The 27,848-nt window shown below is 38.5% G+C and overlaps 1 protein-coding gene and 1 long non-coding RNA gene across 20 annotated transcripts in view; one reads left to right on the top strand and one right to left on the bottom strand.

The window, feature by feature from the left end:
* NCKAP5 (NCK associated protein 5) overlaps positions 1-27,848 on the top strand; it is a 1,104,646-nt gene that overhangs the window by 950,743 nt on the left and 126,055 nt on the right. The window lies entirely within an intron of this gene.
* Positions 437-22,000, bottom strand: LOC309662791. 2 transcript variants are annotated; one of them, XR_014264966.1, is made up of 2 exons: positions 14,628-22,000; positions 437-1,264 (listed from the first exon to the last, which is right to left on the bottom strand). It is a non-coding gene; the product is annotated as an uncharacterized lncRNA (long non-coding RNA). The 2 variants fall into 2 exon arrangements; XR_014264967.1 differs by having other exon boundaries at positions 437-1,200.

Genomic DNA, 27,848 nt, shown 5'->3' with positions numbered 1-27,848 from the left:
CCAAATACCACAGCGGTTACACTGCAAAAAACTTAAATGCAAGGAGAACATAATAGTAAAAAAATATCATTATGGAAAGTGGCTTCAGAACACAAAGACATAGATTCTTTCAGAACTGGGTAGCTCTGACAGACAAATAATAGGACATAAAGAAACAAATAATACAACCAATAATCTTGATGTAATAGCTATATACAAAATTCTACATCATTTCAATAAGGTATATCCATTATTTTCATGTGTCTATGGAACATTTGGAAAAAATCAATTATGCCTTAGCCACAGAGAAAACCTTAATGAAATAAAAAATGTGTGGATTTACAGGCTGATTCTCTGATAATAAGCTAATAAAATTACAAATTAATAAAAAAAAGTGATCAAAACATATTGCTACTTGGAGATTATAAAATAGGCAATCCTTGGATCAAAGAGGATAGCAAATGTGGTTTTATAAACTATCTGTGAGGCTGTATAAAGAAATATACTTCATAACAAAATCTATGGGACATGGCAAAAGCAGAAATTTTATATGAGACATAGAAAAAATAGAAATTGGATAACATTAAATGTCTTTAGTATTAGAAAATACAGAAAAATAATAAAGTGACTTAATTCTTATTTTAAGAAATTGCGAAAGGACAACAAAATAAAACAAAGAAACTTACAAAGAGAAAATAAAATTGAAGCTGAAATTAATGAACAGATTTATATATGTGTGTGTATGTTAGTATGTATATTTCCAAAATATTTTTTAATTACCAATGAGATAGTTAAACCTCTCATTTGACCAAATAAAGAAAGAGGAGAACTGAACTATATTAGAATGAGAAGAAACAGTCACAGATGCAAGAGAGAATAAACGTTTATAAGAAAATAATCAAGTCTACAGCAACAAATTTGAAATACATTTTTTAAAATTATTTTTGGCTGCACTGGGTCTTTGTTGCTGCACGCAGAGTTTCTCTAGTTGTGGCGAGCAGGGGCTACTCTTCATTGTGGTGCACGTGCTTCTCATTGCAGTGGCTTCTTTTGTTGCAAAGCACAGGCCCTAGAGCGTGTGGGCTTCAGTAGTTGTGGCGCGTGGGCTCAGTAGTTGTGGCTCACGGGGTCTAGAGCGCAGGCTCAGTAGTTGTGGCGCATGGGCTTAGTTGCTCCGCGGCATGTGGGATCTTCCTGGACCAGTGCTCGAACCCGTGTCACCTGCATTGGCAGGCGGATTCTTAACCACTGCACCACCACAGAAGTCCCTGAAATAAATTATTGCCTAGAAAAATATAAACTGAAAAATGAAGAGTATAGTAGAAGAGATTGGAAAGATGATTAAAGACCTACCATTGACAAAAGTCCCAGGAACATATGGGCTTACAGCTGAGCTTTATCTAACCTTTAAAAAAGCATGTAATACCAATATTATCTAAATCATTTCAGACCACATGAAAGATGAAATCATCATAACTTTAATACCAAAATCGGGTAAAAATAGTACACATATGAAAACTATTGTCAAATATTTATGAATTTAGATGCATATATTCAAAAGAAAATATTAGGAAACAGACTCAAAAAATGTCTTTTAAAATACAGAATAATAAAATAAGGTAATTCTAGAAATGCCAGGGTGGTTCAATATCAGGAAATATGTCAACATAATACAGAATAACAACTTCAACAAATTAAAATAGAAAAACCATATGGCCAAGATGAAAGATACTGGAAATGTACTTGAGAAGCTCAATACCCATTCCCAATAAAAATTCTAAGTAAAATGGAGTAGATGGAAACAAATTAAATATAATAAAGAATATATAACAATTTTTTAAAGCTTATATATGTATTATGCTGGCAAACAAACAAAAAAACCCAGAAATTGTTTCAATTAAAATCTGGAAATAGGGACTTCCCTGGTGGTCCAGGGGTTAAGACTCTGCGCTCCCAATGCAGGGGGCCCAGCTTCGATCCCTGGTCAGGGAACTAGATCCCACATGCCTCAACTAAGAGCCTGCATGCTGCAACTAAAGATCCCACACACCACAACAAAGATCCCGTGTGCTGCAACTAAGGCCCAGTGCAGCCAAATAAATAAATGAATTTTTTTTTTTTAAATCTGGAAATAAACGATAATGCTGATATTACCATTATTATCCTATATTGTATTTGAGGTTACAGTGAGTTCAATAAGACATGAAAATGAACTCTCAGGTATAAATTTTAGAAAGGTAGAACTACAACTGTCTCTTTTATTCATTTTATAACTCCAACTTAGAAATCCTCTCTAATTTGAAAAAAATGTACTATAAAAATGGTTCAACTTGTTCAACTGAAGGTAAATATAACTAAAATTAATAGCTCTTGCTTGTTCTTGCAATAAAGCACCTAGAAATGGAAACAGGAAATGGATCCCTCTCATAGTCAGGATTAAAACTATAATATATTTAGGAATAAATTTTAAAAGAAATGTACTGAACCACATGATAAAATTCACCAAAAAAAAACTGGAATTGAATTAAATTATTTTAGTGTAGTTTTGGAGAAATAGGTGCCTGAGAAGAGAAAATTTAAGAAAAATGTAAAAAAGAAGAAAAGTCAGGGGACTCTCTTACAGGTATCAGAACAACTAGAAAGTTACTGTATTTAAAATCAATGTGGTATTATCATAGGAATTGACAAACATACCAGGGGAACAACATATAAGATTTAGAAATAGATCTTAGTATGTATGAAAATCTAATATATGATAAAGTCAGCATTTCAGTCCTGCAGGAAAAGGGGTGGATTATTTGAAAGATTATACTTATATTACTAGGTAGCTATCTGTTAAAAAAAAATAGGTATATAGAAAATAGGTATAATTGGTTATCTTATGCCACATGTCAAATTCTAGATACATGAAAAATTTTAATGTAAAGGAAATGACAGATATTACAAAATAATATGGGATACATATATAATCAAGTATAGAAATCCCAGAAACTGTAAAATAAAGATGAATATATTTGATTCTTTAAAAACACAATAATGTGTATGGCTTTTAAAAAGTACCATTAACAAAGGCAGTAGACAAACAATAGATTTGGGGAAAAAATGTTTTCAATGTAGATAATAAATATCTGTAATATACAAAGAACTTTTACAAATTGACAAGAAGGGGACATATAAGACACTAGAAATTGAGCAAGGCAGTTGATAAGTGCAAGTACTAATGGTCAACAAACATTTCAAAAGATACTTAACTCATGAGTATTCAGGGAAATGAAAATTTAGGTAACAATTACAATCATATTAGCAATAATTAAGGAGGGAAATAATTTTTACTGTTATGGATACCATGGAGAGGCTACTCTCATGTATGTGAAGTGTTATACTTTTCGGAAAACAAGCGAGCTATATCTACTAAAATTGAAAATACTTCTTTTCAACCAGCAATCCTAATCCCAAGACTCTGTGCCATAGAAATAAGGTATTAGTCCACAAGAGGAAAATTGTACAGAAGAGGAAACGAAAACAGATGAGAGATTTCTATAAGTTTTGGGGAGAGAGAAACAAATGGAGTAATAGGAGCTGAATTAATGAAGTGAAAGAAGCTACAACCTAAGTATTGACATTGGGCAAATAGCAAGAGGAAGCAACTCTCCCTGCAGGACCCTTGAGGGGTACCGCTGGGAGACCCCCCAGATGCCAGAGAGAGAAGCATTGGAAGTCTGTGTGTAGAGTGGCTAGACCCCTAGATTTGCTTCCACCATCACCACTCACACCCATATACTGAGAAATAAAGGAAATTGAGCAGGAAGGGCCCATACTCAGAGATGCCAGTATAGCCAAAGTCTGGAGTGAATAATAGGGCTGAAAAGAGGGAGTTAAATGAGAGTCTACATGCTGAGCTATGGGGAGCCCCCTGTCCCCACCTTCACTTCTGTCCAGCTGCCAGAACAGCAACACGCGGATGTACACCACCCTGCTCCAGCCCAGGAGGGAGGTTGGAGGATTCATCTCAGTAACTGAAAAACCTCCCATTCCTGTTACCCGGAGAGTCTCCTCAATGGGAAGGTCAGCTCATCACCCTCTCAATGAAGCCCAGCCAGGAACAAGCCGTGCCCGTGCCCAGGGGTGTGTAACCAGCTGTTAGAAATGCATTCTCATACATGAATTGACAGTCAAGGGTGACCAGACCTTTGAGGACACATTCATAAATGAAAGACACCAATACAAACAAATGGAGAAAAAGGACCCAGAGGTCACAGAAATAACTCAGTGAACATTGAAAAGAACAAATATGACAGAAAATGTTAAATCTATTGATACAGAAATTGTTACTATGAAAAGAGATTAGAGAAATTTAAGAATGCTTGGAAATTACACTATGGTAACCAAAATAAAAGACTCAGTAGAAGGGTTGGAAGGTTGAGAAAAAATTAGAACTGAAAAATTAGAGTCCACAAATAAGGAAATTAGAGGATCAATGCAAAAGTAAGAATAATAAGGATACCAGAAAGAGACCACAGAGAAAACAGAAGAATGCAATTATGAAACAAATAAGATAGTTCTGAACTAAGGAAAGGCACAAGCCTGCAGATCGAAAGGGCCACTGAGTAGGTAGCCCAGTGATTTAGGAAACACCTAACTCAAATGTATCATGAAATTTCAGAATACTCAAAGAGAAAAGACGCTCCTTAAGGACCAAGGTGACCAAAGAATAACGGAGCAATTACAGTTAACAGAACAGGAATTACAAGCTGAATGGCATCAGACTTCTCAATAGCATAACTGTTAAGGAAGCAGTGGAATGATGTTCAACCTACTACAACCAACAAAATATTAATCAAGCACAAGAATAAAGATATTTGCCAGCTTACAAGGACTCAAACAAACGAAAGAATAGTATGTGCCCCATTTCTCATTTAGCATAATGCCCTTAAGGTCCATCCAAGTCATCACAAATGGCAGGATTTTCTTCTTTTTATGGCTGAATAATATTCCATTGTGTGTGTGAGTGTGTGTGTGTGTTTGTGTGTGTGTGTGTGTGTATCACATTTTCTTATCCATTCTTCCATTGATGGATACTTACATTGTTTCCATGTCTTGGCTATTATAAATAATGCTGCAGTGAACATGGGAGTGTAGATATTTCTTCAAGACAAGTGGTTTCATTTCCTTCAAATATATACCCAAAAGTAGAATTGCTGGAATGTATGGTAGCTCTATTTTTAATTTTTTGAGGAAACCCCATACTTTTTTCCCATAGTGGCTGCATCAGTTTACATTCTCACCGACAGTGCACAAGGGTTCTCTTTTCTCCATATTTTTGTCAACACTTGTATTTCCTTTTTTTTTTCACCCTTTGAAAAAAATATTTTATTTATTCTACTTATCAACCACAATCAGAGGTTCAGTTCTAAGGCAGACCTCACTTGTATACTAAATTAAGAAAAAAACATAAGAACTAAACCCAGATTATTCTATTAAGTTTTGAAAAGTTATATAAAACATCATGGAATTTGTTCAAGATTCTGTTTATGTTCAAGCATTTCTAGTATGTGTAACTAATTACATGTATTTATTGTTTTTTTTTTATTAAAACATTTAGCTAACACTGAGGCCTATCCCATATAACAAATAAAGTAAGCTGAAATTACAGTTTTGGAATTTATACTTACTATAATTTCAAATCATTGTTTTAAACTGTTTATATTGCAGTGCCTGAATATTCATATTTAACACATTCTTACTGTGTTTCTTTCTCAGCTTCCTGAGTAAAAGGTACTGAGTAGACTAAAGGGGGATTTAAAACTAAGGAAAAATAGCTCCCATTTACCCTCAAAATCACAATAATCCAATGTTAAAAGCCAGCTGGCTCATGTTAACAGGGCTGTATCCTATTCCCACCGCATTTTTCTTTTTATGTTACATGAAAATTGACATAAAGATAGAGTAGTGACCACAGTGACATCTTACACAGAGGTGCTTTTATAAATTATAAATGCAGTTATTTTATGAATTTGGAAGTGACCGGTTTTACAAACAGGTGCAATTGATGGCTGCCTGTATGATTTAAGACAGCAAAAGTTTCCTCCTCTCTCAACAATACTGCTCTCTAAGTATCTGCTGTATGGGCACTTAAATACATGCTGGACAATCCCAGAACTCAGCACACTAGCCTAGTGATTGGTCCAGGAGTAGACTTGTGACCAAGCACAGCCAATAAAATTCTTCCCTAATGTAGCACTTGTATTTCCTGTCTTTTTGATAATAGCCATTCTAACAGGTGTGAGGTGATATTTCATTGTGATTTTGATTTACATTTCTGTGATGATTAATGATGTAGAGTATCTTTCATGTGCCAGTTGGCCATCTGTATGTCTTCTTGGGGAAAATGTCTATTAAATTTCTCTAAAAAATTCCATTTTTTAATCAGATTGTTTGGGGTTTTTGCTATTGAGTTGTATGAGTTCTTTACATATTTTGGATGTTAACCACTTATCAGATACATGATCTGCAAATATTTTCTCCCACTGAGTAGGTTGCCTTTTCATTTTGTTGATGGTTTCCTTTGCTGTGTGTATATTTTTAGAATAGTGTCTAATATGCAGAAAGCAGTTTGTAAGCCATGACTATGATTATTATTCCAAAAACTGGGGGCAAATATAAGGAAACGTGGTAATAGAATATAGGCCCAAGAGGTGGAGAAGGATGGGAGAAAAGACTTCTATATTTTGCTTTAATTATAAACCATTTCGTAATATTTGACTTTTAAACTTTTACATATTTTACTGGAACAAAATAAAATTAATTGACATGAAATTAACTGGCAGTGCAAGATTAAAAGGAAAACTATGATAATAGGGCTATGGTGAGTATAACTATTTGAATTAAAATTGGAGCAAAGAAATTAATCAGTCCATTAAAGGCATGGAAGTGAAGAAAAATCAACACAGACCTCCCCAACAAAGAGAGAAATTTGAATAAGCCTGAAGTAGGGAGAAAAAGTAAAAATGCAAATAAATGACATTGGAAATTAGAAAATGGTTTGAACTACAGATACGGAGAGCTTTACACCAATAAAATTGAATGCATAATGTTCTAAGGAAGACAGAGGAGGAAAGTCATCTCAGGAGAAGGTAGGAAGCTTTAGCCGACCAGTGACAGTGACAGGAGAAGAAGCTCCAGGGGCAGACTTACCTCAAAACAAAGCAGCAGTTTCACAAGACTGTACCACCCCATCCTTTTGACACAGATAATTTGTATCATCATTTAAACCATTTCAGAGGGGAAGTTTCCCAATTCATTCCACAAGGCTAGGCGAACCCAGATACTGACATTGGACAAGCAGAGCCCACACAAATCCGAAGTATAAGTCTCTCACTTATGAAACACATGTGGGAAAAAAGGTAAATAATTCTAAACATTGACAAATAACACCCCATGCCTTTCATTCCAAGTTGGTCCTTTCCTATGAAACTGTTCCTTTAAGCAATGAAATAGTCACCAAAACAAGGTGGGCCTGACTCTACTGCCAACCACAGATGTAGCTTCAGGGCCTCCCCAGGTTTGCTCTGCCTCGTGGTCTGGGAGGTAAAAGGTGTGTGGCCTTCCAATATCTGTGTCGATGGAATGAAGCCCATAGTGACGTTCGACCTGCGTTGAGAAGCAGGACACGTAATAGTCTTTATCTGGCTTTCAGTTCTAGTTCGCTGCTATTACCAACAAGGTCCTCTTTCTCTGCTTCTCCCTATGTCGCTTCCCTTAAGTGGCTCTTACTATGATGGGAAACAATTACATCCTTGGGAAGGCATATTTATAGCCTAATGAATACATAGATAAAATACGTGCTCTTCTATATCCGGGGGGGAGGGAAATAAAGAGTAAATCAGCCCCCACCCACTTAATCAACAAAACGTTATGTCACATGTCCCAGAAGTTAAAACAAATATGAACTAAAAGTAAAATGAAACAAAATGGCTTGATGTTTTGCCCCCTTGAATGATCACCATGAAATCTTTAGAGAATGTTGTGTCATTTTCTGTTCTTCTTATCAAATTCTTTGGGTCCCTTGTTTTCAAATATATATTTAACCTCTTTTCAAATGTACACATTTTTTTCTTTCAAATTTAAACACTTGCAAGTAAAAGGACTACCCTCTTCTGTAGATCACAAAACAATTCAGGGAGGAGGTAAGAACTCGTGGGAGAGGGTGTCTTGGGTGTGCTCGTACTAAAGAAAGCCTTGTAACGTTGATGCATGGAGCAACTGGGCTGTGAAGTTCCCAGCCCGTAGCTGGTGAGAACACTCCTTCCCCTTCCTGCAGTGCCGTCCTTATAAAGGTCAACATATTGTCTAAGAAAACCAAGGATATATTATTAAAACTTCTAACAAATTATTACCAAGCAAAGTTTAATCCAGTAGCACAAAGATCTAACTTAATGATTCCGTTTATGTAATCCTCTATGTTAAAAAATAAAGAAAACAAATTTCATATAATCATCTCAGTGGCTGCCAGAAATTACGCCTCATTACCTAATTAAAAAGAAAAAAAAAATCTTAGCAAGCTAGAAGATACTTAATAATAGTTGTCTATTAGAATCCAACAGCAAGTATCGTTTTCAATGTTAAAACATTGAAGCATTTAAATTAAAATCATAAAAAATAGAAATATGTTTATATCTATTACTATTTAATATTTATTGGCCAATCCAATAAGAAAAGTAAACAAATAAGTGGCATATGTATTGGGGGAAAAAAAGGCATATAGCTATCATTATTTCTGAATAATACGACCTGCGAAGTCTAAACATATTACTAGAAAGCCTCTATGAACAATTAAGAAAATTCTTTAATGTGTAATACAGAGGTACAAAAAACTACACCATTTCTACATACCAATAATGACTAAGTGAAGAATTAAAAAGGGAAATGTATTGATAGTAGCAACAAAAAAACCCATAAAATACCAATAAATAAGTCCATGTGAGAGCTCTATAAATCATATGTGATGCAAACTATAAGATTGTATTGGACAGTAAGAGATATATAATGTGGAAGCATACGATGCCCATGCAAGACTCAACAATATAAAGATAATGTTACCTTAAACACACACACACACACAAGTGAGTCAAGTTTTTTCAGTGTCTTACTGAGGACTATAGCCTGGGAGACGGCATTTCAGATAGCTCCGAGAAACTGTTCCAAAGAGGTAGGGAGGGAAGTCAGCCAGTATACGTGCAATTTTGGTGAAGGAGTACATGCAACCAAGCACACATCTTGGTTGCTGCTAGTCACGAGGAACGGATATCTTAGTTAATGATTTTACTGCTTTTCTAAGTATGGGAAGACGCAAAAATCCAGCTTCATTAAAAATTTCTCCTGAAAATATCTAACTGTCTGAAGGCCTGTTCTGCCAGTTTTCTCAGAGCACAGAGTGCCTTGTTCCTGATCTCCACCCTGAACTCCTTTCAGGGTGTGTTGAAGGTCAGTGGCAGCAGTGGCTAATAACTCAGTCATTGTAGAACCAAATGGGTAGTGACATTCTTCAGTTGGCAATAACAATATTAATTCCCCAAACTGATGGAAATTAAATTGAATCCCATTAGTTTATTTTATGGACTTTGACAAGAACTGGAAGAAACTTTTTGAAAAAGAAAGTATGAAGAGGGACTTGCTTACCAAATCTCAAAACAAATTGCAAAGCTACAACTAAGTCAGTATGGTATTGGCTCAAAAGTAGAAAAACAGATGAACTAAACAAAATAACATTTTCAGGAATAATGTTTAAATGGGAGTTTTGTTTATGATAGAGATATTTTAAATCAATAGAGAAAATAATAGACATTCATCAATGTATTTCAAAAAAATTAGTTTGTTGTTCTAACAGCACAAGCAAAAAGAAATTTCAAATAAAGCATTAAATATAAAAATAGAGAAGAGAATGGCATTATAATCTTTTGATAGGTAAGGTATTACTAAGCAAGACACAAAACCCAGAAGTCATAAATGACTGATATATTTAAATTCAAAACTAAACCAACCAAACAACAAACAACCCTTTTACAGAAGACATCATAAAGTTAAGGGACAAACAACAGGGAGGAAAAATATCCCACTATTAGTATCCATGCTATATAAAGAGCCCCTCCAAAAATAAGGACAAATAACCCAATAGAAAAAATGATCAAAACCTTTGGAGAAGCAAAGGTTCAAAGCAAACTTTCCTGTGAAAAATTTTTTTCACAACCAAAAATTTCCAAATATCAAATAAACCATCAAGTGCATTAGTAATCAGTGAAATGAAAATAAAACAGCAAGCAGAAACACTGACAAAAATTTTAAAAACTGACATCCAGCATTTGGCATGTGATACATCAATGCTGTTAAGTATGAATTGGTACATTTTTTTGGAAGGCCATTTAGCTGTTTATAACAAAAATCTAAGGGTGTATGTTCTCAGCCCCAGAAATACCTGTTCTTGATAACTCTTCCACTGAAATGCTTGCACACATGCATATATAGATTCGTTGGGATGTTTATTGCAATGTTCAGAAGAACAATGACTTGGAAACAACCAAAAGAGACCTTAGTGGGAAAAAAGATTCAATAAAGAATGGTTCTTCCAGGTGATGGGACACAGTGCAGTGAGAAAAATTATCAGATTTATCCACATCTACTGACCAGAAGGAGTTCCAAAATATTGTATTATGTCTAAGAAAGCAAGTTGTACAACAGTATGCATAATACTGTGTCATCCATTTATGTTTTTGAAAACTGTGTGTTGGTATGTGTTTTAAAATGTAGGTTTTGTAGTATAGTCCTAAGTGAGGGAGTCTGATTCCTCCAGCTCCGTGTTTTTTCTCAAGATTGCTTTGGCTATTCGGAGTCTTTTGTGTCTCCATACAAATTTTAAGATTTTTTTGTTCTAGTTTTGTAAAAAAGGCCATTGGTAGTTTGATAGGGATTGCACTGAATCTGTAGATTGCTTTGGGTAGTATAGTCATTTTCACAATATTGATTCTTCCAATCCAAGAGCATGGTATCTCTCTCCATCTGTTTGTGTCATCTTTGATTTCTTTCATCAGTGTCTTATTTCTTTCATCAGTTTTCTGAGTACAGGTCTTTTACCTTCTTAGGTAGGTTTATTCCTAGGTAATTTTTTGTTGTTGTTGCAATGGTGAATGGGATTGTCTCCTTAATTTCACTTTCTGATTTTTTCTTGTTAGTGTATATGAATGCAAGAGATTTCTGTGCATTAATTTTGTATCCTGCAACTTTACCAAATTCATTGATTAGCTCTAGTAGTTTTCTGGTGGCATCTTTAGGATTTTCTCTATATAGTATCATGTCATCTGCAAACAGTGACAGTTTTACTACTTCTTTGCCAATTTGTATTTCTTTTATTTCTTTTTCTTCTGTGATTGCCATGGCTAGGACTTCCAAAACTGTGTTGAACAACAGTGGCGAGAGTGGACATCCTTGTCTTGTCCTTGACCGTAGAGGAAATGCTTTCAGTTTTTCACCATTGAGAATGATGTTTGCTGTGGGTTTGTCGTATATGGCCTTTATTATGTTGAGGTAGGTTCCCTCTATGCCCACTTTCTGGAGAGTTTTTATCATAAATCGGTGTTGAATTTTGTCAAAGGCTTGTTTGCATCTTTTGAGATGATCATATGGTTTTTATTCTTTAATTTGTTAATATGGTGTATCACATTGATGGATTTGCGTGTATTGAAGAATCCTTGCATCCCTGGCATAAATCCCACTTGATCATGGTGTATAATCCTTTTAATGTGTTGTTGGATTCTGTTTGCTAGTATTTTGTTGAGGGTTTTTGCATCTATATTCATCAGTGATATTGGTCTGTAATTTTCTTTTCTTGTAGTATCTTTGTCTGGATTTGGTACCAGGGAGATGGTGGCCTCACAGAATGAGTTTGGGAGTGTTCCCTATACTACAAAGCTACAGTAATCAAGACAATATGGTAGTGGCACAAAACAGAAATATAGATCAGTGGAACAGGATAGAAAGCCCAGAGATAAACCCACACACCTATGGTCAACTAATCTATGACAAAGGAGGCAAGGATATACAATGGAGAAAGGGCAGTCTCTTCAATAAGTGGTGCTGGGAAAACTGGACAGCTACATGTAAAAGAATGAAATTAGAACACTCCCTAACACCATACACAAAAATAAACTCAAAATGGACTAAAGACCTAAATATAAGGCTGTACACTATAAAACTCTTAGAGGAAAACATAGGAAGAACACTCTTTGACATAAGTCACAGCAAGATCCTTTTTGACCCACCTCCTAGAGTAATGAAAATTAAAAACAAAAAATAAACAAATAGGATGGAATGAAACTTCAAAGCTTTTGCACAGCAAAGGAAACTATAAACAGGACGGAAGGACAACCCTCAGAATGGGAGAAAATATTTGCAAATGAATCAACGGAAAAAGGATTAATCTCCAAAATATATAAACAGCTCATGCAGCTCAATATCAAAAAAACAAACAACCCAGTCAAAAAATGGGTGGAAGACCTAAACAGACATTTCTCCAAAGAAGACATACAGATGGCCAAGAGGCACATGAAAAACTGCTCAACATCACTAATTATTAGAGAAATGCAAATCAAAAATACAATGAGGTATCACTTCACACCAGTTAGAATGGGCATCATCAAAAAATCTACAAACAACAAATGCTGGGGAAGGTGTGGAGAAAAGGGAACCCTCTTACACTGTTGGTGGGAATGTAAATTGATACAGCCACTATGGAGAACAATATGGAGGCTCCTTAAAAAACTAAAAATAGAACTACCATATGACCCAGCAATCCCACTACTGGGCATATACCCAGAGAAAACCATAATTCAGAAAGATACATGCACCCCAATGTTCATTGCAGCACTGTTTACAATAGCCAAGTCATGGAAGCAACCTAAATGTCCATCAACAGACGAATGGATAAAGAAGTTGTGGTACATATATACAATGGAATATTACTCAGCCATAAAAAGGAATGAAACTGAGTCATTTGTAGAGATGTGGATGGACCTAGAGACTGTCATACAGAGTGAAGTAAGTCAGAAAGAGAAAAACAAATATCGTATATTAATGCATATATGTGGAATCTAGAAAAATGGTACAGATGAACCAGTTTGCAAGGCAGAAATAGAGGCACAGACGTAGAGAACAAATGTATGGACACCAAGGGGGGAAAGCTGGGGTGGGGGATGAATTGGGAGATTGGGATTGACATATATACACTAATATGTATAAAATAGATTACTAATAAGAACCTGCTGTATAGCACAGGGAACTCCACTTTGCTGTACGGTAGAAACTAACACAACGTTGTAAAACAGCTATACCCCAATTTAAAAAAAAAAATGTAGGTTTTATTATTACTCAGGTTTGATGAGGCCAGTAGATGAGACGATTTGGAGGGACAGTGACAACTTTTTGTTCTTCTGAACAATGCGATTTACCAATTGTAAAAAAAAAAAAAGTATCAATTCGTACTCAACAACATTCATACATCACATGCCTAATGCTGGATGTCAGTTTTTTAAATACATGAGGAGTCTGGGATGAACAGATACACACTACTGTATATAAAATAAATAACCAACAAGGATCTACTGTATAACACGGGGAACTGTACTTAATTTTCTGTAATAACCTATAAGAGAAAAGAATCTGAAAAAGTATATGTATATATAACAGGCATACAGCAAAGTGTGAATCACTTTGCTGTATACCTCAAACTAACACAACTTTGTAAATCAACTATACCTCAATTAATTAATTAAATAAATAAATAATAAGCTAGAACATTTCTCATAAAAAAAAAAGAAAAGATAGTTTGAAGTTAGTTTGTTACAGGTCCCAAGAGGAAAACATATGCCATATGTGATGCGATGCAGGGGCCCATGTGGAAGCACCAGGGTTGATCAGGAGAGGCAGAGTAAGGCAGAAATGGGGGCAAGAGGCTTTTATTGTAGTTTTCACAATTGTGATCCCTTCCAGTTGTGCTGGAAGGAACTGGTGAAGCAGGTTAAGCAGGTTTAGGAATGGCTAGTTTGAATAATGTCTGAAGGCTCTGGGGTGTAGGGGCCGTTCTTAGGTGCCTGATATCTAGCCCTGAGGTGATTAAGGCAGAGACCTAGTATGATAATGTAATAGAGAGTAAGAGCCTGAAAAAGAAGGCATTGGAAGGATATGGGCTCTCACTTGGTTAGTTTGCATATGAAAGGCACCCTCCTAGGTGAGCTGTTTACTATGTCTAGGGAAAGGCTAACCCTGGGAGAAGTAGTCTCTCCGGGATCAGCAAGGCCCCAAGATATCAAAGCATCAGAATTACATAAAACAGAAAAGCATGATTAATGCAGTATGGATTTGTAAATTCCATGCATCGTAATTGTTCTGGAAGGACGCACACCAAATATAAACAATGGCTACTTATGGGAAAAAGAATAGAACTGACGAAGGTGAGGACATTGTAAAGTCTTTCACTTTTACTCCATATACTTCTACATTATTGAAGTTTTATTATAAGAACATATTCAGATATTATATATATATTTTAATTTAAGACTATTAAATGCCACTGATCCTCTTTATATTCTTTTGATAATTACCATATTCTGTTCTTGTAACACTGAACAGCTTCAGGAACTGATTGATCAGATGATGAATAGGTACCCTTGTCAGTCCCAATGAGAGAAAAGTTGTATTCTTTGCACTTCTGCCGGCAGCAGTGTTAAAGATATTCAAGTACTCGGCAGATAGGTTGAACAAACTCATCTGTGCTATTATCTCTGCGGTGTGATTCGGAGAGTGATTCATGCCCCAGAAATATATCCTTTGCTGTTGGCCACTGAGCCCACATTCCAGCTTAGTCCTTTGTTCTTTGGATGGAGATACTGTTTACCCTCCTGAGTTCCTGGTAGCGCTGCAAGGGGGAAAATTGCCAGCACTTATCTGTCTTTAGCACCTTAGCATAATTACCAGAGCACCAATAAGCCAATTTACTCTCCCAGCCTCCTCCCATCACCCTTTCCAAAAGCAACAGCAACAAAAAAACAATTCCAAAAAAACCCAAAAACAAACAAACCAGGAGTCCCACTTTCAAGAACTTTCCATTGTTTTCACTTCAGTGCATCTTGTTGCAAATAATTTTTAAGACTTGGAAAAGAGTTGCAAAGGGTCACGTGGGAATGGATTTTTCAGTAAAGCCTTAGTGGAGAAATGAAGGACTGAAAAAGTAAAGCTCAGACATTAGGAATGCTCTTCTGCTCCTTTTAGGAAAAAGGAACCAAACCTAGTTTGTGGAAGAGGAGCAAAGAGCTTGGGCTTTACCTGTTGTGTCTTTGGACTGCAGTAGGAACTAAGAAGGGGAAAGTCAACCTCACGAGGGTTTTTTAAAATAAATAAATAAATAAATAAATAAATAAATAACTTTATTTATTTATTTATGGCTCTGTTGGGTCTTCGTTGCTGTGCATAGGCTTTCTTTTTAGTTGCATTGAGTGACGGCTACTCTTCGTTGCGGTGCGTGGACCTCTCTTTAAGGTGGTTTCTCTTGTTGTGGAGCACGGGCTCTAGGCGCACGGGCTTCAGTAGTTGTGGTGCGCGGGCTTCAGTCGTTGTGGCACACGGACTCAGTACTTGTGGCTCGCGGGCTGTAGAACGCAGGCTCAGTAGTTGTGGCTCACGGGCCTAGTTGCTCCGCGGCATGTGGGATCTTCCCGGACCAGGGCTCGAACCCGCGTCCCCTGCATTGGCAGGCGGATTCTTAACCACTGCGCCACCAGGGAAGTCCCAACCTCAGTAGTTTTGAAATCTGAAAATTTGGCTGGAGCACCAGATAGAGTAAATAAATGCCTCATGTGTATTTCAACAGCCACAAAGCAAACCTGATGCTATGTGTGCATCCTATTAGAACTGTAAAAAGGAGAGATTTGGAAAGTTTCTCCAGATGGGCTGCTCTCCATGTGAGGTCCCTGTACCAGCAGCATCAGTATCACCTGGCAACCAGTTAGAAATACAAGTTATCAGGTTCATTACATCCCTATGACATCCGAAAGCTGGGGGTAGGGCTCGGTGATGGGGAGTTTATCGAGCCTTCCAGGTGAGTCTGACGTATGCTACCATTTGAGGACTTCTACTCTACATCAGAAATTATATTTTTTCTGCAAAGGGCCAGATAGTTAATATTTGAGTCTTTGCAGGCTAGGCTTTAAGTTATCTGTCAGAACTAGTATTCTGTCTGCCATCATCAGCCAAAGCATCTAGAGGTAATATATAAATGAGTAGGCATGGCTGTGTTCCTTTGAAATTGCATTTATAAAAACAGGGATTTGGCCCATAGGTTATGGTTTGCAAATCCCTGTTCTAGATAATAATAGCAGCTACTACTTACTGAGTGTCTCTTGTGGGGCCTGTGTAATGCTTTTTATAAATCATCTCTTTTATTTCCCCAGTACTCCATAAGGTAGGTGTTGTTTCCCTCATCTTATAGGTCTTAAAATGAGTATCAGACTTTCCCAAAGGCATTTAGTTCACAAGCCCAGAATTCAGGCCTTATTTCACTGCAAAGGCCATGCTTTTATTTTCTTTTGATGTCAAATGAATGGAAACTAACTGCATTGTACCAATATTACTATTGTTACATAAGTCAAAAATGGCTGACATTTTCTTCATTTGGTGAGCTGACTGTCATTTTTTTAGTAATTATAAAGGAATATTCATAAATGCTTTTCTCTGGTTAGTTGTTATCTCAGGGTCCCATCTCATTTCCTTTGTAAGATATGAGGTCTCTAGCTGAGAGCTGAGATGACACCACACTACTTCTGGAAACCAAAAGTGGGAGGAGGGACCTGTCATACAGAGCACTGCCCAGACCACGCCCACACAGGCGTCAGACAGGGGCCCCTAGAAAAGCACCGGGGATCTGGGCATCTAAGGCAGGACCCTGAGGGAAGGTTGGACAGGAAAATGCCAGCAGGAAACATCTGTTTCTCGGTTTTGTCATGCACTGACCCAGCAGTTACCTGTGGAAAGAAGGCTGCAGGAGGGGTCACCTGAGAGCGATGGTCACCTCCTGGGCCTGGACCACACACGTGCACTGTCTACTCTGCGGAGAGTCGTGATAATAACAACTGTGTACTGTGAACTCTCTGTGCTCCACACACCTCACTAAGAGGTTTACCTGCAGCCTCTCCATTTATTATCATAACATACGATGAGGAAACATTTCTGTTTTATAAGTGATACATAAAATCAGGCAGATCCCTCAACTTGGATTTGAACCTGAGTGTGACTTCAAAGCCTATGTCTCAACTACTATATCATAGTGCTTCTCTAAACTAAAAACAGGTACAGGGTCAACCTTGGGCTTTGTAAAACCCAAGTGACAGTGCCATCAAATCTCAGAAATCCAGCTGAAGTATATTTAAACCTTACCATAGAGGCCTTCGTTCAAAAACAAGAATCAGTAAACAGGAGACTTTGAGGTCATGAGTCAACAGAGACTCAGAAAATCCTAGGAACATTTTAGTGTGATTGTAACTGCTTCTCACTGAATCATTCTTCATAGCATAGAGCTTATAAGCGTGCACTCTGGAGTCAGACTGTCTAGGTTTTTACCTTGAGCAAGTTATTTTACCTTTCTCTGCCTCTGTTTCTTCATGTGTAAAATGGGAATAATAACCACATCCACCTCATAGGGTTGTTGTGAGGATTGAAATAACACATAAGGACCTGGATCAGGCCTGACACACAGTGGCTGGGCCTTCATTTTGATGGTTACAATTGTCATTGTTTTTATATGACTGGACCTCCACACTCTGTCCCCAGCTGAATGACAGTTGAGATTTTCCACTCTCTCTTTGTGGTCTTTTCATGCATGAGAAGCGGTCTCTCATGTATCAGCACCTCTGGGGATACCAGAGTGTCTGTTTGCCTCTAAATACAAGCACTTTCTCCTCCCTGCCCTTTTCTCTTGCCTTGTCTTTTCCCACCTTGCACAGCACCCACTGCATTGCAGATGCTCACGAAAGGTTTGTTGAACTAAGCTGAACTGAGGTCTGTTCTCAGCTGCTAGGAAACTCCTACTTTCTTTGTTTTATCCCTTTGTGCTATTAACTCTTGTTACCTCCACCTGCCTGAACTCACATTTGCTGCAAGCCCTGCTTATGGGCCTCCTAGTTTCATTCACATGTTCTCAAAGACCATTAGTTCTGAACGGGGTGGTCCTACACCTTGGAAAGGGGGTATCTGGGGCATCTTGTTGGATGACACAATGTTTGGGAAGCACTACTGACGTTTCAGGGACTGGAGACAAGGATGCCAGACCTGGTCCCTTGGACCTCACTGCCTCAGAGTTCCCACCAGGCCTTCATGTGTGCCCGTGATCATCTGAGCACAGAACGTGACACCATGTCATGTAGAAACTCAAAGTATTGGGGGCATGGTTTTAATAGAAGCTGAATTTTCTCAGCATTCTTCAAGAAAAACTGAACTTTGTTTTATTTTAAGCTTTACCCAGAATTGTTCACTGTCGCAGGAAAGCACATCATTGATTGCAGTGGCCCTCACTGTGTTTGAATTTCCAGGACAGGAAGCCAGGAAGAGTCTGTATTTATGGCTGTTTCTTTGGTGGTAACCCCACTGGGCAAGCATCTGGCCACTTTATTGTATCCCGCAAGGGAGTAACGCCTGAGCATTTGCAAATCGAAAAGCATATTGTGTATCCTAAATTACATAGTTTTTTCCTTTTAATGTGAGTACGAGTCTGTAGATTATATTTTTTGAAAGTAGTATATTTATTACAGTGACAGGATCCACAGCAAACTCGGTGAAGGCTAAAGGCGCACAGGGTGAGTCTGGAGACCTGCCACAAGCTTTCCAGACTCTCCTATTAGAGTCACACAGGATAGGCATTGGGTTGAGACAGCATGTGTGGAGTGTCGTCTACTGGGAAAGCTCGGTAGAGCCTCGGTGCCCAGGACTTTTATTAAGGGCTGGTCACATAGGCACCCTTTACCCAGCATGTATCAAAATTCTAGACTCCCAAAAGGAAAGCAGGTGTTCAGCACAAGCCACATCATTTGTACAAGGAGCTTAGGCACAGTGAGCCACTCTGATTCGCTGTGGTGGTGGGAGCCCCCCAAAATCCAGATGCCAACTCAGGCCCACCCTTGTCAGTGGGCCTTGCAAGAGATGGCAGTCAAGCCTGCTATGTTAATTTTTTTTTTTCTGTGCAGTGGGTTATACTACCTATGAATATCATTGGTAAACAGTAAATGGGGAATTTTTAAAAAATACATGTGTTTCCAAGGGACATTAGGTCTGATAGATTGAGAACCATTGTCTTAAATAAAATAGTCCTTCACCCCCAGATAGCCACCCAGAGAACTGGCCAAAGCTGTGAAATTACAGTTTTTTGTTATTGGCTTCATGTGCCCCAAGTCAAAATTTTAAGCAGAGTTTAAATTTTCTTTAATTGTATTACTTCCTTCTACCACCACGGTCTGTTAACAGAAGGGGAGCAAACAGAACATTTCTTCCCCTGTATTATGGACAAACCTAGAATGGCCTGTTTTTCTCCCCACTTCTTTATCTCTAAACTTCGTGTTTTAGCTGGGCACAGTTGATACTCAATAAATGATAATTGTCTCTGCTACTTTTATAATTTTCTCACTACTCACTCCTGTAGCACACCTGAACTTTAATTTTTCTTTTAAACCCGAAAATCTTACTGACTGCTGTTGTGGGTTTCAAACATGATTCTGACTTGAGAAACAAAGATCATTCCAACATGAGGGCAAGGCCCAAGGCATGTAATACAAATAAAAGTAGAATCTGGTATCATCAGGTCACCTCTGAAAGCCCCCTGCTTGACACCATGCTGTGGAATAAAATAACAGCTCCAGAAGGCCGTCCCTGAATACAGTGTGAATAAACAACAGGTGTGCTGACTAATTGTTTTCTCATCATGGTGCATATTTCACACGCCATAACTCCCAAATGAAATACCAAAAGAATACATAAAATTAAATGATTCAAAGATTGAAAGGGTTTATCCTTTTTAAGGTAGAGTGGGAATCCATTGAAATCTTGAAAAGAAACTGTAACTATCACCACAACTATTGATATCCCTAAATATGTAATATTTATTTTTTGCTTTAAAAACTGACACTTGAAGATGAAAACCACCAAAAAAAAAAAAAAAAAAATGAGGCATGTACACAATTCAGGGAGTGTATAAAGCAGTCCATACTTGGATTTTACAAAAGGAAGAGATTAATTATCTCATCCCTCCTGTTAAATGAGCAATTGAAAACTCCAGGGAAGTGTAGCATTACGTGACAGTGGTCTTCCTTTGACCTTTGCGAGTGAGAACTAGAGCATGACTGCCGAGAAAGGACCGAATCAGCAGTCACACTTGGAGCCATTTACTGTCCCCTTTGCTGCACACCCCGCTCTGCACACATTTCAGACCAGATGAACCTAACTCAAGTTATGTTAAGTGATTTTTAGCACATGGGTATGTTGCGTAAGATTCTGTGTTACCATCTGTTGTGGAACCAACCATTTTGCTGGCATAAATCCATGTGGCTCGCCTCTCCCGTCCCATGATCAGCCGGAGGATAGTAGTTAAAATGAAATGTGAGCAGCAGTGAAACTTGAAACAGCAAGTCAAGCAGTCCACCTCCTTTGTACTGAATTCTACTAGTGTTCCCTTTCCTCCCCCATCTGATTTGCCCTCTGTTACACTGGTTGGATGCTGGTAGCTTTGGGGTCCTTATGGAAGAGCCCCATCACTATTGAATGAATTTTTATTGACTTTGCTGAGGATGTGAAATACTATATTTAGAGATAAAATCAGATCTTTAATGTAACTGAAGAGGTCATTAAGGCTTTAACTCTTAGTCACCTCCCTCCTGCCTGGGTTTTCTTTTTTTTCTTCTCCTTCTTAAGGGCAGGCTCAGCAAGGCAGACATGTGAATTGTATCATTAACTAGGCTTGTCATAAACTACGCCAGCTTCATTATCATACATTAAATTTTTGTGGATGGTCATCCTGGAAGTTCGTATTACATTTGGTGGCTTCCCTTGAACATGCTCTGGTTCACTAGCCACTCACCTATGCAGAGACACAGGAGAGAGGGATCATTTGTCTGTGGCCTGTCGGTAGTACAAGGACGGCTTTCACATTATGAATTAAAGTCCACTTAACTGCACTTGAGGTCGAGAAAGTTGGCTTCGGAATATCATCCCACTGATATCAGGTTCCATGATGGCTAATACAGTGGCCTTCCTGAGACTACTTTTGCCTCTCAAATTTGTTCCTTCTGGCTGACATTTCGGGTTGACGCATTGAATCAGTCAGGACAGGCTAGGTTATGCTGTGGTAACAAGCAGTTACAAAATCTCTGTGGCTTCAGACATCAAGATTCATTTCTTCTTCACGTTCCGTGGCCCTCGTGGGTCAGCAGGGGAGCGCTGCACCTCTTAGACACTCAGGAGGTATGACTGACGGAGCAGACACCATCTCAAACATGGCTAGTCGCCAGGGCAGGAAGAAGAGAGTTCTGGGAGATCTCACATCACTGTTCAAAGCACTCTGGGTTGGAGCACTACCCTCACAGTTCACTGGCCAGAACTAGTCACATGGCCCCACCCAACCACAAAGGGGTCGGGAAACACAAGGCGACACATTCCCAGTAGGAGAGAGACTTAGACATACTTGACAAGCAGCACTCATGACCACCACACTCAGTCGCATCCTCCTCCTTTCCTTCCTCTACTTCAGAAACTAGAAAGCCATATACACTGTTTTTCAGCTTCTTTTTCTCCTAGAAGGGTCCACATGGTCCTGGTTCTGGCCTGTGAGACCTAAATGGAACTCTGCAATGGGGACTTACCAGAAAGCTTTGGCTTTCTTCCTAAAGGGGATTGGACACAGCTGTGGTATTTTTCATTCACACTTATCCCTTCTTCTATCTGGAAGGTGGAGGCAATGCCAGCATACGGAGCAGCCACCTTGGCATGAACTCCCCAGCCCCCCCCCACAAAAAAAACATGGCAGAGCCGAAAGATGGGAAGAGTTTGGTTCCTTGATGATTTCAATGAACCACTACACCAGCCCTGGACTGCCTACCTCCAGACATCTTGCTATGTGAGAAATATAAGCCCCTCTAGGCTTAAGACACTGTAAGTCAAGCTTTCCTTTTTTTTTTTTTTGTAGCTGAATGCAACCCTGAGACTGTCCTTATATGCTCTGAACTTCGAAAGAAAAAGATCCCCTTCAAAAGGATGTGTTGCAAACACTCCAATATCATTAAAATATGATTTGGAGATTTCTAATACATGACCCTGCTTTAGACTACTTTTTGTTTTGGTCCTTTTGGTTGGCATTTCATGTTGGCTCACTTTATCCGTCAGGATAAACTAGGTCGTAACGCAGTAACAAACAACCCCCCCAAATCTCAAACTGCCTACCACTGGACTTCTTGATGTGTGAGAAAACAAACACCTGTATGTTTCAGCCCTTGAAAGTCAATGTTTCTGCTTCTTATAGCTAGGTGCAATCCCTACTAATACAGTCTTGCTTATTCTTGAATTTAAAAGGATGTGTTACCTGCAATCTGTGAATGTTTTCAGGCTTTCTTATGAAGGGTTATCTAGAGAGATGATTCCATATTAATACTTCCTTAAGAGTTCCCAGTGAACTTCCCACGGTCAGCTCCATCCATCTGAAAGAAGAAAACCTGCTAGAAATGTCTTTTACCACATTTTCATTCTTTTTCCCCTTTCCAAATTGAAGAACTCTCTAAAAGAAATCCTTTAATAAAAATATAAAGCCCCCATTCTGTGATTTTTTTTAAAAAAGTCTGGTTTTCATGCCTTTTGGGGGTACCTGGGACACGTACAGAAGAAAATCTGTTGGAAATAAAATGAAGGAAGAGAAGAAAATATACTACGGTTCTGAAAACTTTATGGAAAGCCTTGAAACTAGCTATGAGACTACTTCCCTATCCTGAGAATTTTACAGAATGTGGCTGAAGTCTCTCAGAATGCAAAACACTTTAGAAACTGTAACCTGCTTAACGTTAACCTTGACAAATTCAGGTTCTGTCTTGTGAATGAATGAATGCCTCCACTCTTGAGAACTCGGGACCTTGAATATCTAAGTTGAAGTAGGACGGCAGAAAATTATCTTTATCTTTCTCTCTCCTTCCACCTTCCATCCCATCCCCATTCTCTCTTTAAATTTTTAACAGATTAAGTGAATGACTTTGACAAAAAAAAATCTAATGAGAAAGTGTTTTCAAAAGCACTGTTGGATTCCTCACTTCTCACCACTGGTGCTTCCCGGAAGGACAGCACTTTGCTTTATGACCATGTACTGATCCCTAATATCTTTATTGAACATTGTCTCTTCTTTGTCTCCTACAGGCAAAGGGTGAGAGTTAGATAATAGTATTAATTTTCCAGACATCTGCACACGTTTAAATGGCCTTTTGAAGTTTGAAAATCGTTTCTCTGTGAGCCCACCACAGGGTTAAAATGCCATTAAGGTCTCGACTGGAACAATACATAACAATCATAGCTGAAGAGCTCGGCTTGGCAATGAAAAGAAAACTCATTTATTTTGGTGGAGATTCAAATTAATGGACGGTCCTTGCCCAACCGGTGCCATTGCCTCCAGGTTCTGGAGGTAAATGACGGGACTGAGGATGGCTGAAATCCACCCATCTTTGTTCACATGTGTGGAAAGTCAGAGCCGGGAGAGGTCTCCGTGTCACATGCAACGTGACGTGGAGGGTTGGGGAGGAGTCAAGTAATGGGGTTCATAAACATTTTTTAGCCATGGTTCATTGTGTAAGATCACAGAAGCCTGTGGTCCCCTTGTCAGAATAATGTTCTGAAATGTATAAAATAGATGGCATAGGATTATAAAGGAAACTGATTATATTGAGGTCCAGTTGCTAAAATATTGAAAAAATATATGACATAGTAATACATGTGCCTCATTTCTGAAGCATAAAATAACAAGCTCAAATGGAAGTTCTAAGTTAGTTTTTACATAATGATTCCAATATGCAATTTCTAGAGATATTTTCAAAAACTGTAATGTGACATGAAGATGTCTGTGATTTCTGTCAGTGACAAAGTCACCAGTTGATACCACTGAAGTTTGATGTCTGCATTTGTAGCTGAAGGAAATGCTAAATTTTAGTTCAAGTTTAGTGGAACTAAAGATGCCTTCTCTTCCTCAGAGCTCACGAATGCTCTGAATTCTATCCATGGAATTAACAGGCCCTGAGAATCTGTATTTTCTATTTCCTGGGAATTGCATGTCTGTGTAGTTACAAGGACAATTATTTGTCCTTGTAACTACTCATTCCTCCCAGTGGAGTAAGTGCAGAGTTTAATATTAGACTTCAGAAAATATTTGGATGACTATACTTCATATTTGATGTCGCTCCTGATCATTACTTAACGGAGCGTATACCCCGAGTTTGAGAGTTTGAGTCTGTGGGTCGTCTGGTGACAACCACACTGCTTTTTTCTTGGCCCTCTTACAACTAATAACAGTGTAGGGCTAGAAGCACCTTGAAAGGTTTGTTTCTCCGCCATCATACAAGGCTTCCTGGGCAGGTGTTGGGACCCTACCAGAGACAATGACGTCTTCACTGGCTCTACCCAACTGGCCACGGTCACCACACAGAGGTACCTGCTTTATAATCTGACATCTGAAACTCTCTGAGAGGGAAGGAAAACAGGTTTCAAGGAGTCTTGTGTATATTTGCCGTAGGACTCAACATTGGTTCTCCCATGGAACATAGTTTTAAGGGACAGTAACTTCAAATTAACTCCTATAGGAATGTAATTATCAGGGACTTTCTTCAAATTTGAGAAAAGGAAGATTTAAAACCAGGAGAATGTCTTATTTCTTGTGGCATAGTAGAGGAACTGGTTTAGCTTGCCCCATTTCATAGTGATAAAGCAGCATTTGATAGCAGCAGCCTGTGTGATAAAATGATTATGGCAGCAGTGAGAAAGAATCTAATCAGAGAATTGATCTGCGGATTCCAATTCTGTAAGAGCCAACATCAGTCAACATAAATGTCAATAATGAGATCGGATTGAGAACTGCCCAGTTCCTTCAGATGATTCTGGGGTCTAGTGACACAGCCAAGAGGTAAATGTGAAAGGGAACTGAAGACTCTTCCAGTCACTCCATTGACGAGCCGCAGGCTACATGGTACTTTGGTGGCACGTGACCGAGTGGGTCCAGGCTAAAATTAATTAGAGACAGATTGTTAAAGGACTTTCATATCGTAAGATATGTGGTACCAGTACCACGTGGTGCAATATAGTAACAGTTGTTATTGTAGCTGGTAATTTATAGTTAGTCACGGCAGTTTAGGGAGGGGGCAGGAGAAACTTAGTGCTCTTATTTATTGTATCTTCGGGAGGCCATGTCCAGAGAGTGCAGTAGCAAAGGAAACTGTCAGTTCTCAGGAAAGGTTATATGGGATAGAATTCTGAAGTCATCATTTGCCATTTTATACGCCTTTATCGATTGTCTGTCCAGGGTTTTTACTAAGAACTGGTCCTCCACCCTGTGTCGTGTTAAGGACCATGGACAGCAACAGGACAAGCGTCAGCAAGTGAATTTCAGGATCAAGAAAACCAGGGAGCATTAAGGCGTGTGGCGTCGCTAAGGAGTAGGGCAGGGATTCAGGGGGGTGGGCAGAGAAGGAAGAATGCGAATATAAAACGTCGCTCTGCCCACTGCCACCTGGGGCCACCTTGCTGCCTTGGCAGGAGAGTCCTGCCAGATTTCCTGTCTAGGCAGGACTTCCTTTCAGGGACTGGGTGGCCCTCCTGTGGGGACAGAAAAGGGAACACATGGAAACAGGCAGCAACTTTGAAGTCGCTCCTAGCATTCTGATTGTAAAGCAACTGTGACTTAGAATTGACAAAACTGACTCTTCCTTGCTATATGTATTTTTTCTACCTCCGTCAGGTACCCTCTGTTGACACTTTCTGGAGTTTCAAATGGGCATTACTTATGTGCTACCAAAACGGTGGTTCTTCATTGGAGGTGATTCTCATATTAGGAAGCTGTTTCACGACTGTTTGCAGGGGCAGGCAAGTGTCACTACTTGAGGATAGACGGGGGGGGGGAAAGCATACTACTCTGTTATTGAAAAATTATTTTAAAATTCAAAATTCCACTTTTACCCCAGTTAGCTTAGTAAAGGTAACAAATTAGATCCTTGCGTGATTAAGGGGTGTCTTTCAGAGTCTAATGATTATCAGAGAAGGTGATATCCAGGGCCCACTTCGTGGGTGTGAACCTGTGCAGTCACATAGGGGCTTAGAAGGGCCCTGTGCTTGATTTAACGCTGTCCTGTCACCATCTTGAAATTCTTAATGTTTTTTTCACAAATGGGCCCCTGCCCTGGGCCCCACAAATTATGTCACTGGTCCTGAAAAAAACTAACATTTATTGAGCATTTAATATGTCCCAAGCATTTTAATGAATGGAGTCCCTATCACAGCCTTATAAATTTGGGAGTTTCTTCTCTTGAACATCCAGTCTTCAATAAACTCCTGTGAACTAATATTGTTATTATTATCTATAAAGGAAACTAAGACTTAAAAGATGAAGTAATTGCCCCAAGCCACACAAAGCCAGAATCTGAACCCAAGCAGTGTAACACCTGGGGCCATGTGCTGTCTGGGAGAGTAGCTAATTCGTGAACCTGAACCCAGGATTTATACTGAATGTTGAACAGCTGACTCTGCAGTTATTATTTTCTTTGTTTTAAATATGTCAACGAATCAAGGGTTTGGGTCCATTGGATTCCAGTTAATTGAGGTGTTTCAGTAATACAATGAACGTGGCTCATGGATCTGAACTTCACACTTGATGACACACTGGACGAGATATCTTCTGGGACTCAACCACCAGCTTTCTGAATAAGTGATTCACATCTTACACAATGATGATACTTTTATGCACTCAGGTTAGAGGGTGTCTTATTTCATTAGTTTTCGATCAATAGAAAAGTATTTATGAAAAGAACTACAGCATCCCACATAAAACAGCTGAGCAAGGAAACAGAGATTTATATGGAATAAATGATTTGAAGCCCCTGGAATTATTAACATGGGGCATTTGAGGGGAAATATTTGTGGTTTCCAACTTACAGTCTGAGAAGAAAATTATTATCTTTAAAACTAGCTGATTAGTAACAAGTGTTCAAAATGGATCCTGAATTCTAAATAATAATTACTTCTTGGCAATTTGGACTTTCCCGTAGTTTCACAAATGAGTCTAAGGGCAGTTTCTTGTCTCTATAATGCTTTGTAATATTTATAGATCTATAACCAATTTCTTTGTAATAGTTATTTATAGATCTCTAACCAATTCCTCTGAAAAATAAGAACTCACTTTTGGTATTCTCTGAGATTGAAAATGTTGCACATGTTATCAAATGAAAGGAAACTCAGAGCAAGATTAGTTTGCATCTTTTAAGAACGTTTCCATCAAAGCAATTTATGAAAATCAATAAATCTGTAGGGATTTGAGAACACAGAATAATTTTAGGATTATGGTAACTGGTGACTGTCTCAGAAGAAAATAGAGAGATTATGTTATTTGTATTTATGCATCAAATATCCATTTAATACTTCACAATTTCCACCCTAGGAGATTAGGAATTTCTCTTTCGACCTTCTTTCTGGGTGCCTGGTTCACAAATTCATAGTGTTTACTGAACATGCTTGATGAGAACAAAGTGTTCTGTGCCTGCTGAGTCTCAAGCAAAAAT

The sequence above is a fragment of the Balaenoptera physalus genome (genome assembly GCF_965194825.1).
Source record: "Balaenoptera physalus genome assembly, chromosome: 6".
Taxonomy (NCBI): Eukaryota; Metazoa; Chordata; class Mammalia; order Artiodactyla; family Balaenopteridae; genus Balaenoptera; species Balaenoptera physalus.
Note: the sequence above shows the minus strand (reverse complement) of the source record. Positions and strands in the feature narration are given on the sequence as shown.